The sequence below is a fragment of the Callorhinus ursinus genome, unplaced genomic scaffold (assembly GCF_003265705.2).
Source record: "Callorhinus ursinus isolate GAN/ISIS: 27379988/994484 unplaced genomic scaffold, GSC_fseal_2.0 scaffold1, whole genome shotgun sequence".
NCBI classification, from domain to species: Eukaryota; Metazoa; Chordata; class Mammalia; order Carnivora; family Otariidae; genus Callorhinus; species Callorhinus ursinus.
In genome coordinates this window covers 19,724,550-19,737,114 of record NW_027397063.1, presented here as the reverse complement: position 1 = coordinate 19,737,114, position 12,565 = coordinate 19,724,550, and positions in this window count along the sequence as shown.

The following is a 12,565-nucleotide window of genomic DNA, read 5'->3' as shown; positions in this document are numbered from 1 at the left end:
GAGCATTTTTCATGTGCTTATTAGCCACTTGTATATTTCTTTGGAGAAATGTCCTATTGAAATCCTTTTTAAATAGAATTTTGAAAACCTATTTTTGATTTGGTTTATTTGTCTTTTTCTAATTTAGATGTAGGAGTTCTTTATACATTCCAAAAACCTGTCTCTTGTCAGATATATGATTTGCAAATACTTTATCCCATTCTGTGGGCTGGATCCCAAATTAGAGGGCTTTACCATTCAACTCTTACCAACTTTTCTCAGAGGATTCACCTTTGAGAATTAAGTATACAGAGGTTGCACATTGGCCTAACACATATTTAAGAAGATAGTGACTTTTATTATAAATAAGAGGCAAACATTAGGAAGAAGGAACATCTCTCCGGATTTGGAATTAAAGGGTCAAAAAAGATTTTATATTTAACTTACATTTATATTTGAAAACATAATGCATAAAGCAATACATAAAAACATAAAACATATTAAACAATATGAATCTAGAAATGAAATCTGGCATAAAAACAGACACATATATCAATGGAACAGAATAGAGAGCTCAGAAATAAAACTACACATATATGATTAATTAATTTACAGCAAAAAAGCCAAAAAAATACAATGGAGAAAGAACATTCTCTTCAGTAAATTGTGTTAGGAAAACTGAAGGGCTATATGTAAAAGAATGAAACTAGACTACTATCTTACACCTTGAACAAAAATTGGCTCAAAGTGGATTGAAGACTTGAATATAAGATCTGAAACCATAAAACTCCTAGAAGAAAACATAATCAGTGAGTCCTTGACATTGGTCTTAACAATGAGTTTTTGGATCTGACATCAAAAGCAAAAATAAACAGGTGGGACTACATCAAACTAGAAAGCTCTGCACAGCAAAGGAAACCATTATTGAAATGAAACGGCAACCCACTGGATGGAAGAAAATATTTATAAATCATCTATCTGATAAGGGGTTATATCCAAAAGATACAAAGAATTTATACATCTCAATAGCAAAACAAACAAAAAACAATCCAGTTTAAAAATGGCCAAAAGATCTGAATAGACATTTTTCCAAAGAAGACATATTGATGACCAACAGGTACGTGAAAAGATGCCCAACATCCCTCATCATCAGGGCAATGCAAATCAAAAACTACAATGAAATATTACCTCACATGTTAGATTAGCTATTATCAAAAATACAAGAAATCACAAGTGTTGGTAAAGATATAGAGAAAAGGGAACCCTTGAGCATTGTTGGTGGGAATGTAAATTGGTGCAGCCATTATGAAAACAGTAGGGAAATTCCGCAAAAAATTAAAAATGAAGCTACTATATGATCCAGCAATTCCACTTCTGGATATTTACCCAAAGAAAGCAAAAACACTAACTCTAAAAAATATATGTAATCCTACGTTCATTGCAGTATCTTTTTTTTTTTTACAATAGCTTAGGTAGTGATCAGAACAACCTAAATGTCCATTGTTGGATGAGTGGATAAAGAGTATATATATATAATATATATATATATATTTATATTTATATATGTATATATATATAAAACCAAATATTATTCATCTACAAAAATTTTAATTTTGCCATTTGAGACAACATGGATGAACTGTGTGGGCATTCTTCTAAATGGAATAAGTCAGGCAGAGAAAGGCAAATACCATATGATCTCACTTTTATGTGGAATCTAAAACAAACAAACCACGCTCACAGACATGGAGAACAGTTTGGTGGTGCCACGGGCACCACCGGTTGGGGGGCAGGCAAATTGGGTGAAGGGGATCAAAAGATACCAACTTCCAGTTATAAAATAAGTAAGTCCTGAAGATGTAATGTAGAGCATGGTGATTATAGCTAATAATACTATACTGCATAACTGATAGTTGATAAAAGTGAGTCTTAAGAGTTATCACAAGAAAAAAATTCATAACTAAGTATGGTGACAGATTTTAACTAGACTTTTTGTGGTGATTATTTTGCAATTATACAAGTATCAAATCATTATATTGTATGCCTGAAACCAATATAATGTTATTTGCCAATTATAACTCAATGAAAAAAAAAAGAATATGAATATGATTGTATCAGTGTCATAACAAGAAAGCAGGATGCTATATTTATGAGTCTGCCCACTCAAGATGAGACTATGAATGCCATGTTATTTCAGTTGTGAAATACTCTTTTGGTGTGTGATAATGACGAGAAAACTATAACCATTTAATTATTAATTTCTCACAAGAAGCATCTGCCAGATTTAGAAAAGTGACTCTCATGGAGTATGAACTTGTCCAAGATCATCAACAGGCAGTAAGAAGGCCAATAGTTTTTGCAGGTCTAATATGTCCTGGTGCGGAGCATACACCATCTTTTATGTAAAGTTCATAAGTCTGCAGGGCAAGGGCTGCAACCCATCTTTTACAGATTAAGTAGCCAAGGCCCAGAGAAGTCATTTAAGTGGTTCCAGTTTCAAAGCAAGATCCACGTGTAAATCATACCCCATCACCCACGCTTTTTCTACTAGACTACTTCCAGTCTCAAAATTTCTGGCCTCCAGCCCTTCACTTAAAACCCTGGTTCAAGCTGCCTGTGGATAAGAATGTAATGTGTTAAGACACCGAATGCTTCTTTGGAGATTTCAGTCCTCTTCAGTAAGAATCAATTTGTCAAGAACTGGAATGGACTGAAAAGCGTCATAATCAAATGTGGGCTCTCCTTGAACAGTAGTAATTGCCACAATAGCAAAACACTCTTGTTCTGATTGTCCGTGTTTCTTTGGGATAATATTCCACCCTGCATTTATTAAGAAGTCGTGTGACATCTCTTGTGACCTCTGACACCAGCCGTGACCTTTCTGTGGACTGTTCAGGGAGGACCCACTCACAAGCATTTTTACTATATTATTCCATGTTTTCTATGGCTCTTAAACAAAAAAGATAGTGTGTGTCCTTTGTAAAAGCCTAAGAAATCAGATTATCATATTAACTTTGTCCTAAAAGAATTTACATGGTTTTGTGTATGATGACAAGAAGCCAAACATAGTTTGCAAAGTTTTCCATAAGAATCTGTAGAAACACTGAAATCTGGGAGTAATTTGGAAGCCAAGTTTGTGGCCGTAAACACAGGATGTCACTTAATGGGAACTGAGCACCTTCCCCAGGAGAGTCCTAAACAGAAACTTGGGTTGCCCAGAGGCCAGCCAGAGATTATTCTGAGTTTGATGTTTCCTAAAAGCCCTCCCAGATGAATCCCAGCCATTACCTCACTGTCTCTTGGGACACCCGCATTTAGGTACATTCCTTAGAAAACACCAACATGTCCTTGTTTTCCTCCTTTATCTGTTTCTTGCTGTGGTCCTTGTAACGTGTGTTTCCTCCTGCTTCAGCCAGCATCACACGAGGTTCTGAAACCAGATCATCCAGTACCTTGTCTTCCTCTGTAGCACCTCCTTTCCTCAGCTCCACCCTCCCACAGCACAGTCCAGAACCCTGCTATTGGTCAGTGGAAAGAAATTAATCTTTGAGGACAAAAGCCAACCAAAATCTCGGCATTCCTGAAATCTCCAAAGATTATCTGTCAGTGCTCCCCTACCCCTGTGTGACACATGTGCTGAGCCTTCACACTTACACACACACACACACACACACACACACACACACACACACACACACACGTTTTGCTCATTACTAAATACGGGTAACTGGGGAAGGTGGGACTTTGGGCGAAGAGAGCCACACTCTTTAGCTGAGGCCAACTCTGAAGGAGCTGCCGACCAGAGGCTCCATGCTGACCACCTGCCCCACAGCTGGGCAACATGTCCTTTCCTGAAAGGGAATAGACGGTGCATCTGGGTGACTGCCATACTTGCCACGCCACCCCACAAAATGTGCTCTTCCTTAACACGCACAAATTGATGCCTACTGAAATTTCACCTTCCAGTTATTAATTTTAACACAAGGGCTCCTGAGAAGTAACTTTTTAAACTCATAGCCTCTATTGATTTCTTGGTGAACCAACTCCTTCCCTTCCCAGGAGAAGATTTCAAAAGGACCACAAATTCAGCACAGAACCAAAGAGCACAGTACAGTGTAGGGCAGAGAGGCATAAACCAACGCAGTGATTTTGTGTTGGGCCAGCTCCTTGTTTCACAGATGGGGAGACCAAGGCCCCAACAAGTGAGGTGTCCTCGGTGAGGCCTTCCAACTGGTGAGGCCAGAACTGAGCCTCCTCCTCCAAGCTCCTCCTCTTACCTCCCTTCACCCGAGCACATTGAGGCTTTTAAGAAAGTTTGCCAATGAAACAGAGTGTTTCTCTTTAATGTTCAAAACAGTACCTACACCTTGAAAGAATCATCTTTTGGGGCTTTGCTTGTAAACAGACTAGAGCTATGGTGCCAGGGGAGTGAACTCATTGCTATGCATGCATAGACTATGAGGAATAATGGTTTACTAGTATGGGAAAAACACAAAACCAGCACTCTCCAACCTCTCTAAATCTTCTTTCTTCATTGCTCAGGTGGGGATAATGAATCCTGCTTGCTTATTTCCCAGTATGGCTGTGAAATTTTAAGAAGAGCTAGTGAGTATACAGTATATCCTTCTTTAACAACAGGAAGGCTCTTTATTTTAGAAATTCTTTTTAAACCCAGTAATAATTAAAATCTTAAAGAATCAGAAAGGCCTCTGTTCTAAGCAATCTGAATAAAGTCCAGCTCTAAATTCTGATCTAGCTGTACCATCAGTATCTACTGGGTGAAAACCACACTTACTTTCAGGGTTAAGATCACTTCCCAAATCCCCTTCCCTTCCGCCACCCCCCGACCCCACCTATAACTTCATTGATAAGACATTTGCTGGAATATGTTTGTCTTATTGAAGTCTGCTGGACTTAAAAATTACTTTGGACTATTGTGCAGCTATGCTTTGTGTTTGCCTATGAGATTTATTTTATTAAGGGCAATTCCTATCTATTGGGCTCTTAATAAATGATGTTCCTTCCAGGGTTGTGGACCCCATTTTCTGTTGAGCATTTGATATACTTCAGATACTTATAGGTTTAAAATGATTTTTAGCACATAAACATTTAGAACAGAAACGATGCTCTAATAAAGGCAACAATGCAGGCAAAAATAACAACAATGGCAACAAAACAGCAGGTTATATGGAAAGCAGGTGACAAAGAGAACTGGCACCAAAATAACTCAAGGCCCAGGCATCTCAAGAGAGGCCCTGATTATTGGCCCTAGATGTTGATCCTTCAGTAATTATGGAGATCAGTGACCTGAGAAAGAATTGGCAGTGAGCAAGCTTACCTCAGCCATGCTTCCTACCCCCCTGCTCATGCTAGCTGGAAGCCCAGGGCTGGTTTAAATTCTAGCAAGAATCTCATACCAATGCAAATATTTATATAATACCGGGTATTTATCTTGGGTCCAAAGAAATGTAAACAACTTTCAAAGTTCACAGGACTTTAAAGATATGTTCAGACTTGAGGTATTGGCCTGTTGATGTATTTATGGCAATTCAGGATTTTTTTGGTTTTGTTTTTGTTTTTGGTAATAGTGATTCCCCACCCTCAACAGATCATTCGTTCTTCTACATTTATTAAATAGGAAGTAGGGTAGGGAGGAGGGAGGACTCGAAGTCCAAGTCTGGTTTTATGCAACCTTTAATCACAGCACTGTAGTGCCAAGGGCTGACCCACAGGGAATGATTATCATGCTATCCTTCTTGTAAAAAAAAAAGTGATGCTAATGACCTGCTGGGAATAGGGCCTAAGTGGTGACTTGCTTATTCAGGGGTGTTGGATTCTTCTACTCTCTCCTGACCTCTCAATAAGAGCCATGAAAGAACTTAGGAGCCAGGGTGTGGCCACAGAGAGAAAGTGTATTACTCTGGCCTCACTAACACAGTGCCCAAACCAAATGAGTCAAACAGGTTAGAGAAATAATTCCCTTTTCCATTCCCAAGTTAGGTTGATTTGTGAAAGTTACCTATGGACTTTATGCCGAATTAGATAAACAATACAAAATACAGAGCTGGTTCCTCACTACTGAGAGATGAAAAGTCTCAAATTGTGGGAAGAGAGGCAATCAAGTTTAAAATAAGTAATTCGCAAACTTCTGAAATTTATAAAAATTGAGTGAACATGGTATTGAATGTGTAGATGTAATTGTTTTGACAATCAATGAAGTCTTCCGATTCTAAAATTTTGTGAGTGTAAAACACATTCTATGCATTATCTTTCCTTAGAAAGATATATTTTCAGGGCACCTGGGTGGCTCAGTTGGTTAAGCATCTGCCTTAGGCTGAGGTCATGATCCCAGGGTCCTGGGATCGAGTTCCGCGTCGGGCTCTCTACTCAGTGGGGAGCCTGCTTCTCCCTCTCACTCTGCCTGCCGCTCTACCTACTTGTGCTCTCTCTCTCTGTCAAATTAATAAATAATCTTAAAAAAATCATTAAAAAAAGGAAATAAAGATACAGTTTCTATCTGATTTCTGTAGAACTTTCCTTTAGGTAGAAAAGAAGTTTTCTTCCTTTTAGATACATGCATTCATCTATCATTCCTGCCCTCATTAGACATTATCAAGCAGGACATTGCTGGTACGTGAAAATAAGTAAGTTTAACTGTTTCTTGTCCTCAAGGAACTTACAAAGTAGGCAAGGATGGGTCATTAATTAATTCATCAATATGACTTACTAAAAGTTTAACAAATAGAAGTACATTCTCTACTTTTATTGTTATACCAAGATGAGATGTCCCAAAGACCTATGAAGAATCAAGCTCAGTCTTCATCCCCAGCACAAACTAAACACATTTCTTTTCAGAGTGATGACATATTTCCATGATGCATTTGTTTTTATGAATGTAGCTTATCACTACAGAAGGTTCCTTGACACCTATAAATGTTCAAAAATAGGGATCAGCACCACAATAAAAAGTATAATTTTCTTTTTTGGCAGAGTATATACTACAATCAGTAGAGCATAGAATGGCTTATCATTTAAAAAATATGTAAGTCCCGTTGACAGGGACTTAAAGCAAAATGTCTTGGTCATTTTTAAGTAACATAAGTGCTAAAGTACATGCTGAGCAAATCCTGGGTTTTTCTTTTTTGGGTTTGTTTTTCTCTTTTTGTAGTTGCATAATTTAAATAGTTCTTAATTTTAAAATACATTGTTCACCAAGACATTTAATGTTAAAAAGTGGCTCCTCAGCATGCAAGAGACCATAAGTACTTCTCATAAGAATTTTTATTATAAAGCGGCATCCATTTTAAACATTATTATTTACACAAAAGGTCCTAATGGATTTAATAGTTTATCAGATCAATAATCAATGTTCTTAAAAGTCACTTAATTCAAATTTATGTAATTTGCATTATGAAAAGATCTTTTATACATATCTACATCATAACTCTTAGTGATTTCTTCATAACTATTTGTGTCCCCACTGTCATCTTATGCACCATTATGACGGAAATATTTTTTAAGACCAACACTGCTAGAATATCAAAAGATTTTATTGCATAAACAAATACACTGGAAGTCATCTATGGCTGTGACAATGCCACTAATATAAAAATATTTGGTTGAGTCTCCTTTCTTACAATTTTCCTAATTATGAACTATAATGGATCAACCATTGTGTGAAGAGAACAAGAAAATCCAAAGAAAATTGTAAAAGAGTTCACAATAACATATCTGTAGTGTCTTAGGTGTCTGTCAAAACAACCCATCTGGCCTCTGTTAGTCATTATACAGATAAGAGGAAATAAAAGCTACCATGGCAACCCAAATTTTTTTTAGAATCTGTAAAGATGAGTCTGCTGTGTGTTTTTCAATATTTATAGAGTCAACTCTCACCTATCACAGTTTTATAAAACTGGTACCAGTTCAATACTGCACATACATCAAGGGCCTTTCAAAATATGTATTCACTTATATGTGGACTCTTAAAAACAAAACAAAGAAACAAACAAAACAGAAACAGACCCATAAATACAGAGAACAAACTGGCCCCAGGGGAGGTGGGGGGTAGGAAACATAGGGGAAGGGGATTAAGAGATACAAACTTCCAGTTATAAAATAGGTAAGTCACAGAGCTGAAAAGCACTGCATAGGGAATATAGTCAATAATATCCTAATAATGTTGTATGCTGACAGATGATAATTACACTTAACTGTGGTGAGCATGGCATAATATATAGAACTGTAGTATTACTATGTTGTACATTTGAAACTAATATAACACTGTATGTCAACTATACTTGAATAAAAACAAAGGCTACACACATAAGAACTGATTAGATCTGTGCCCAAATCTCCAATTTATGTTCCTCTTCAGATTATGTGTTGTTCTTTGGGTGTTGAAAGAAGCAAATATCAAAACCTACTTCTTTTCCAGGTCCATCTTTGAGATGTATTCTTACTTGTCTGAGTTTTTCACCTAATTATTACTCTTTTTCCCACAAAACAAACCTAAGGGCAACTTGATACAGTTAGCCTCTTTGAGTTTCCCATAACCAAAACATATGTGTTGATATTTCTCCCAGGCTGTAATAAATGTGCGCTCTGCTCTGCCCACCCCACCCTACCCACATGGAACCCTTGACGAGCAACTCTAAACCTTCAGAAATCTCTGATTTGGGGTTACAATATCTTTAAGGATTATATTAAACTTGGAATTCTTTATGTGGCTTTTCCTATGTTTCAAAAACAATCTCCAGTAAAGTGTATCACACACCAAAAAGATCAAAATGTAAAAAAAATTTATTTTTTAATGACTTTCCTTTAACCTACCCCAACTTCACCCCAAGACCAAACTTTGTAATTGATGACCTTCTTAGAAATGTTATATTATCAGTTCTTTCTCCCTTTCATTTACTTCTCCCTTTTTATTCCTCCAAGAGCCCTGTAAATCATATGATTAACTTTCAAACCAAGGCTGGTTGATGTGAGTGAAAGAAATCTAATTGGAATACAATCGCCCCCCTACTGCTTTTAACATTTTTTTTTGTGCATCTAAATGTGATCTGAATTTCAGATATGGTTTTCTATTTGATATTTATTTTCCTCCAGCATATATGTGCTACATCTTTACCTAAATTGGGTTGTTATCTTTTTCTGCCCTTTTGAACTTAACACTATAAATTAACCATCATCCTGCTTAAATAAATTCCTTTGCAGATTTTATGTATATAGGTGGTATTTCAATCTCATTCAAGAATAAATATTATTATGTCCCGTAGTGTAATTAATGATCTTTGAGAATAAAAGCTGATGGTACAGTATCCAAAGGATTTTGTTGTTAATTTTAGAAATAATATTTCCAAGTGCTTCCTTCACTTAAGGAAATATATGGTCACTAAATAAAAATCAGTTGTATCTGAGAGAACAAAAATCTGATATTCAAAATATGTTGTTAATTTTTAAAATAAAAGTAAAGAGATACTTTGGCAAAATAACAGTGAGTTTTGGTAGTTCTTGAGACTGTTATTTTGACTAGACTGGTTTAGATATTCAATCTATGTGTTCCTCTCCAGCTTCCATTATAAAATCAATTCTCCCATCCCAAAGTTAAATAATCATCTCTCTTATAATTAGTGGATTCAAAATTAAAGACTCATTACTATTGAGTATTTTCATATTTAAGAAGTTAAAAGAAATCCTTATTCAAAGGAAGAAAAGAAGTTTCTACCTTTAAATCAATAATGATGCAGAAATATCCATGATACCTAGACTGCTTTTCAAGAAACAGCAGGGAATTTCAGTGAAATTAGCAAGAATTACAATATATCTCTCTTTCAAGGTGAGAAAGACACAACGTTGTGATTACAAAGGAACCATAGGAAAAATTGTTTTATCATATATAATCAGACAACCCATGGAACATTATTAATCTGTTTGTTTTTAACTATATAAAACTGAAAATTTGCTACTTCTTTTTGCTATTACAGTTTTTGTTTCCCCATTTTACTTTTGGAATTTATACTGATTGTAATAATCTGGAAACCATGGCCCAAGTTTGAGAGCTTAGGTACCAAAAGACCTTGAAATTTGTTGAGGGTTACCCAGGCAAGAGTAATTCTACTACCTGTGTGCACATTTCTGGTGCTTAACAAAACAGATGCTGAAAAACCATTACTTGGCCAATGAGGTAGATTTATGGTTTCTCAGGAATCTACCGCATGGGACCATGGGGCCTTTGTGGTTAAAGACATCATATATAACAATAAGGTGGTATCACAAAGCAGGAAACAGACCTTGGCTCTCTTCAATTTTGGGTTATTGGGGTTTGGAGAGGGAAACTTATGCCTCCTGCCAGACACACTTTTTGAACATTTATAACTTGGTTACCCGTTATCACTTTAAACCACTTTGTCCCTGAAGGGTGACACTTGTGTGGCAAGTCATATTTTATTATTAGGCGAAAACTTTTTTGAACAAGTGAAAACATTTGTCTTTAATGGTGATTAAAGGCCTGACAAGTTAATATCTTTACAGAGAATGAAATGAGCTAAGTGTAAAAACAGGCTTCTAACGCTGCTTCCAAAAATAAATAACAAATGAATGAAGGAGATTAATGCACCAAGTATTTCTCACTCAGGGAACCCAAAAGTTCTTTAACGTAAGTTCAATCACTTCTTTATGAAGCCCTACAAAATAACGGAACAAAGGTATCCCTCCAATGTACTATATGTAACTACCACTATATTGATCATTGCTTTGCTTTTGTTTTTCTCTGGTTGTAGCTTGCTTTCACTGAACATTTTTACTCTGGCAGCATATCTACTCTATATATACTCTGTTTATTAATCAGTGCAACCTTTCTCCTCAGTTCAGTATAGGACCCATGAAATATTTTTAACTTGGTTCTTCTTTGTATTAAATCTATTTGAATGAAAATGAAGTAGCGATTAAACCTCTATGAGATCATATTTGCGCAAATCACAAGATTCATTGTTCAGAGTAACTTTTGAGGTCATCTTCTAAGACTGTGAAACTTATCATTAGTTACAAAAAAAAGAAAATAAAAGATTTTCTAAGTTGTCAGTATTTGGAAGAGGAAATGAGAAAAGAATTCATAAAGCAAATACTCATGTTGAACCTGGATAGGGTTGAAACTCATGAGTAAGCATGTAGCCATGCTGGACATACCCTACATTTCTCTCCCTTTGCAATTCTTGGTCACATTAATTAAGTGAGCTTAATCTTACACTTTAATTGCTACCTTTCTAGTTTGCTTTGCAGCCAGAAAACCCTGACCTAGGAGTTTAAACATGTGTTGTTGTTGCTGCTGCTTCTGCTGTTTGAGAAGTAGGAGTTCTGGCTTTGCCATTAGCTTCGGCTTGCATCCCAGAGGAGGTAATGGACCTAAATCTAATTATTTGTAAAGCTTGCTTCGATGGTTGGTGGATGATAAAGCAATATATACTAATTAGACATAAGGACAGTGGCATGAGAAATGAATTTTACCGATAAACCAAAATTATGTCTGTGAATAGAATTTTGAAATTCTTTGAATAGTGCTATTAGAATTGGCAAAATGCATTGATTTAAGTTGAAGTTCTTTATTTTTCACGGAACCCCTCTAAAGCTTTATTTCTTATAACACCTTGACATTTCAATGTGCTATACTGATTTTTCTCTTCTACCAGGTTGTATCCTTCTTGAGGGCCAGATCCATGTCCGATTTATATTTTATCTCCATGCATCTAGAACTCTCTATTTAAGGTAGCCATTCAAACATTTGTTGGGTGCAGAGCCCATATGGCACCCTTTTGTAAATTAGGAATTAAAGCCTGCCTCCTTTAGGAGGATGCCACCCGCTGATATATCAGCGGGAATGATGGGCAAGTATTATTTAGTCTTAAAACAATCATGTTCCTTGAAGCATCTACCTCTTTTGTATTCTTTCTGAAATTAGTCCCATTAATTCAGGAATGAGAAAGGATGGTTTAACTACAGGTCATTAGAAGGGAAGTAGTACCTTATGCCAATGTTCCTTAAATTCAGGTTCAAACAATGGATTGAATTATTAGTGGAAAAAGTCTTATGGGCTTAAAGTCTTATTTTCTAGTATACCCAAAAGTAAATAAATAATGGTGTTATTATTATTTTTTTCTTCAAGTGTTTGGAGATGAAATTAGGAGAATGGGATAGTTTAGGTATGATGGGCTTTTCTTTATCTGAATGTGCATAGTCAGATATGTGTTTTTGCGGAAGACTACATAGTCATTCCTGTACTTATCATAACCTATAAGTCACTCATCAGCAGCATCTGAAAAGGTATGACATTTCAGAGTTAATAACCATGCTAAATTTTGGCCAAACAATCCAATCTTATACAGTGCTAGATCAGTTCTAGAGGCAATTAATTTTATGAACTGAGACTTGACTCTGAGCAAAATACCAGCAGATACATGTTATGGAAAGAGATGTAGATTCCTTACCTTTTTTTTTTTTTCTTAAGTGGAAATACATTTTGTCTTGTTAAAAAACTGGATATCAGATATCATAAATTATTTAGTAGAATGTTTGAGATAAAAAGTATCAT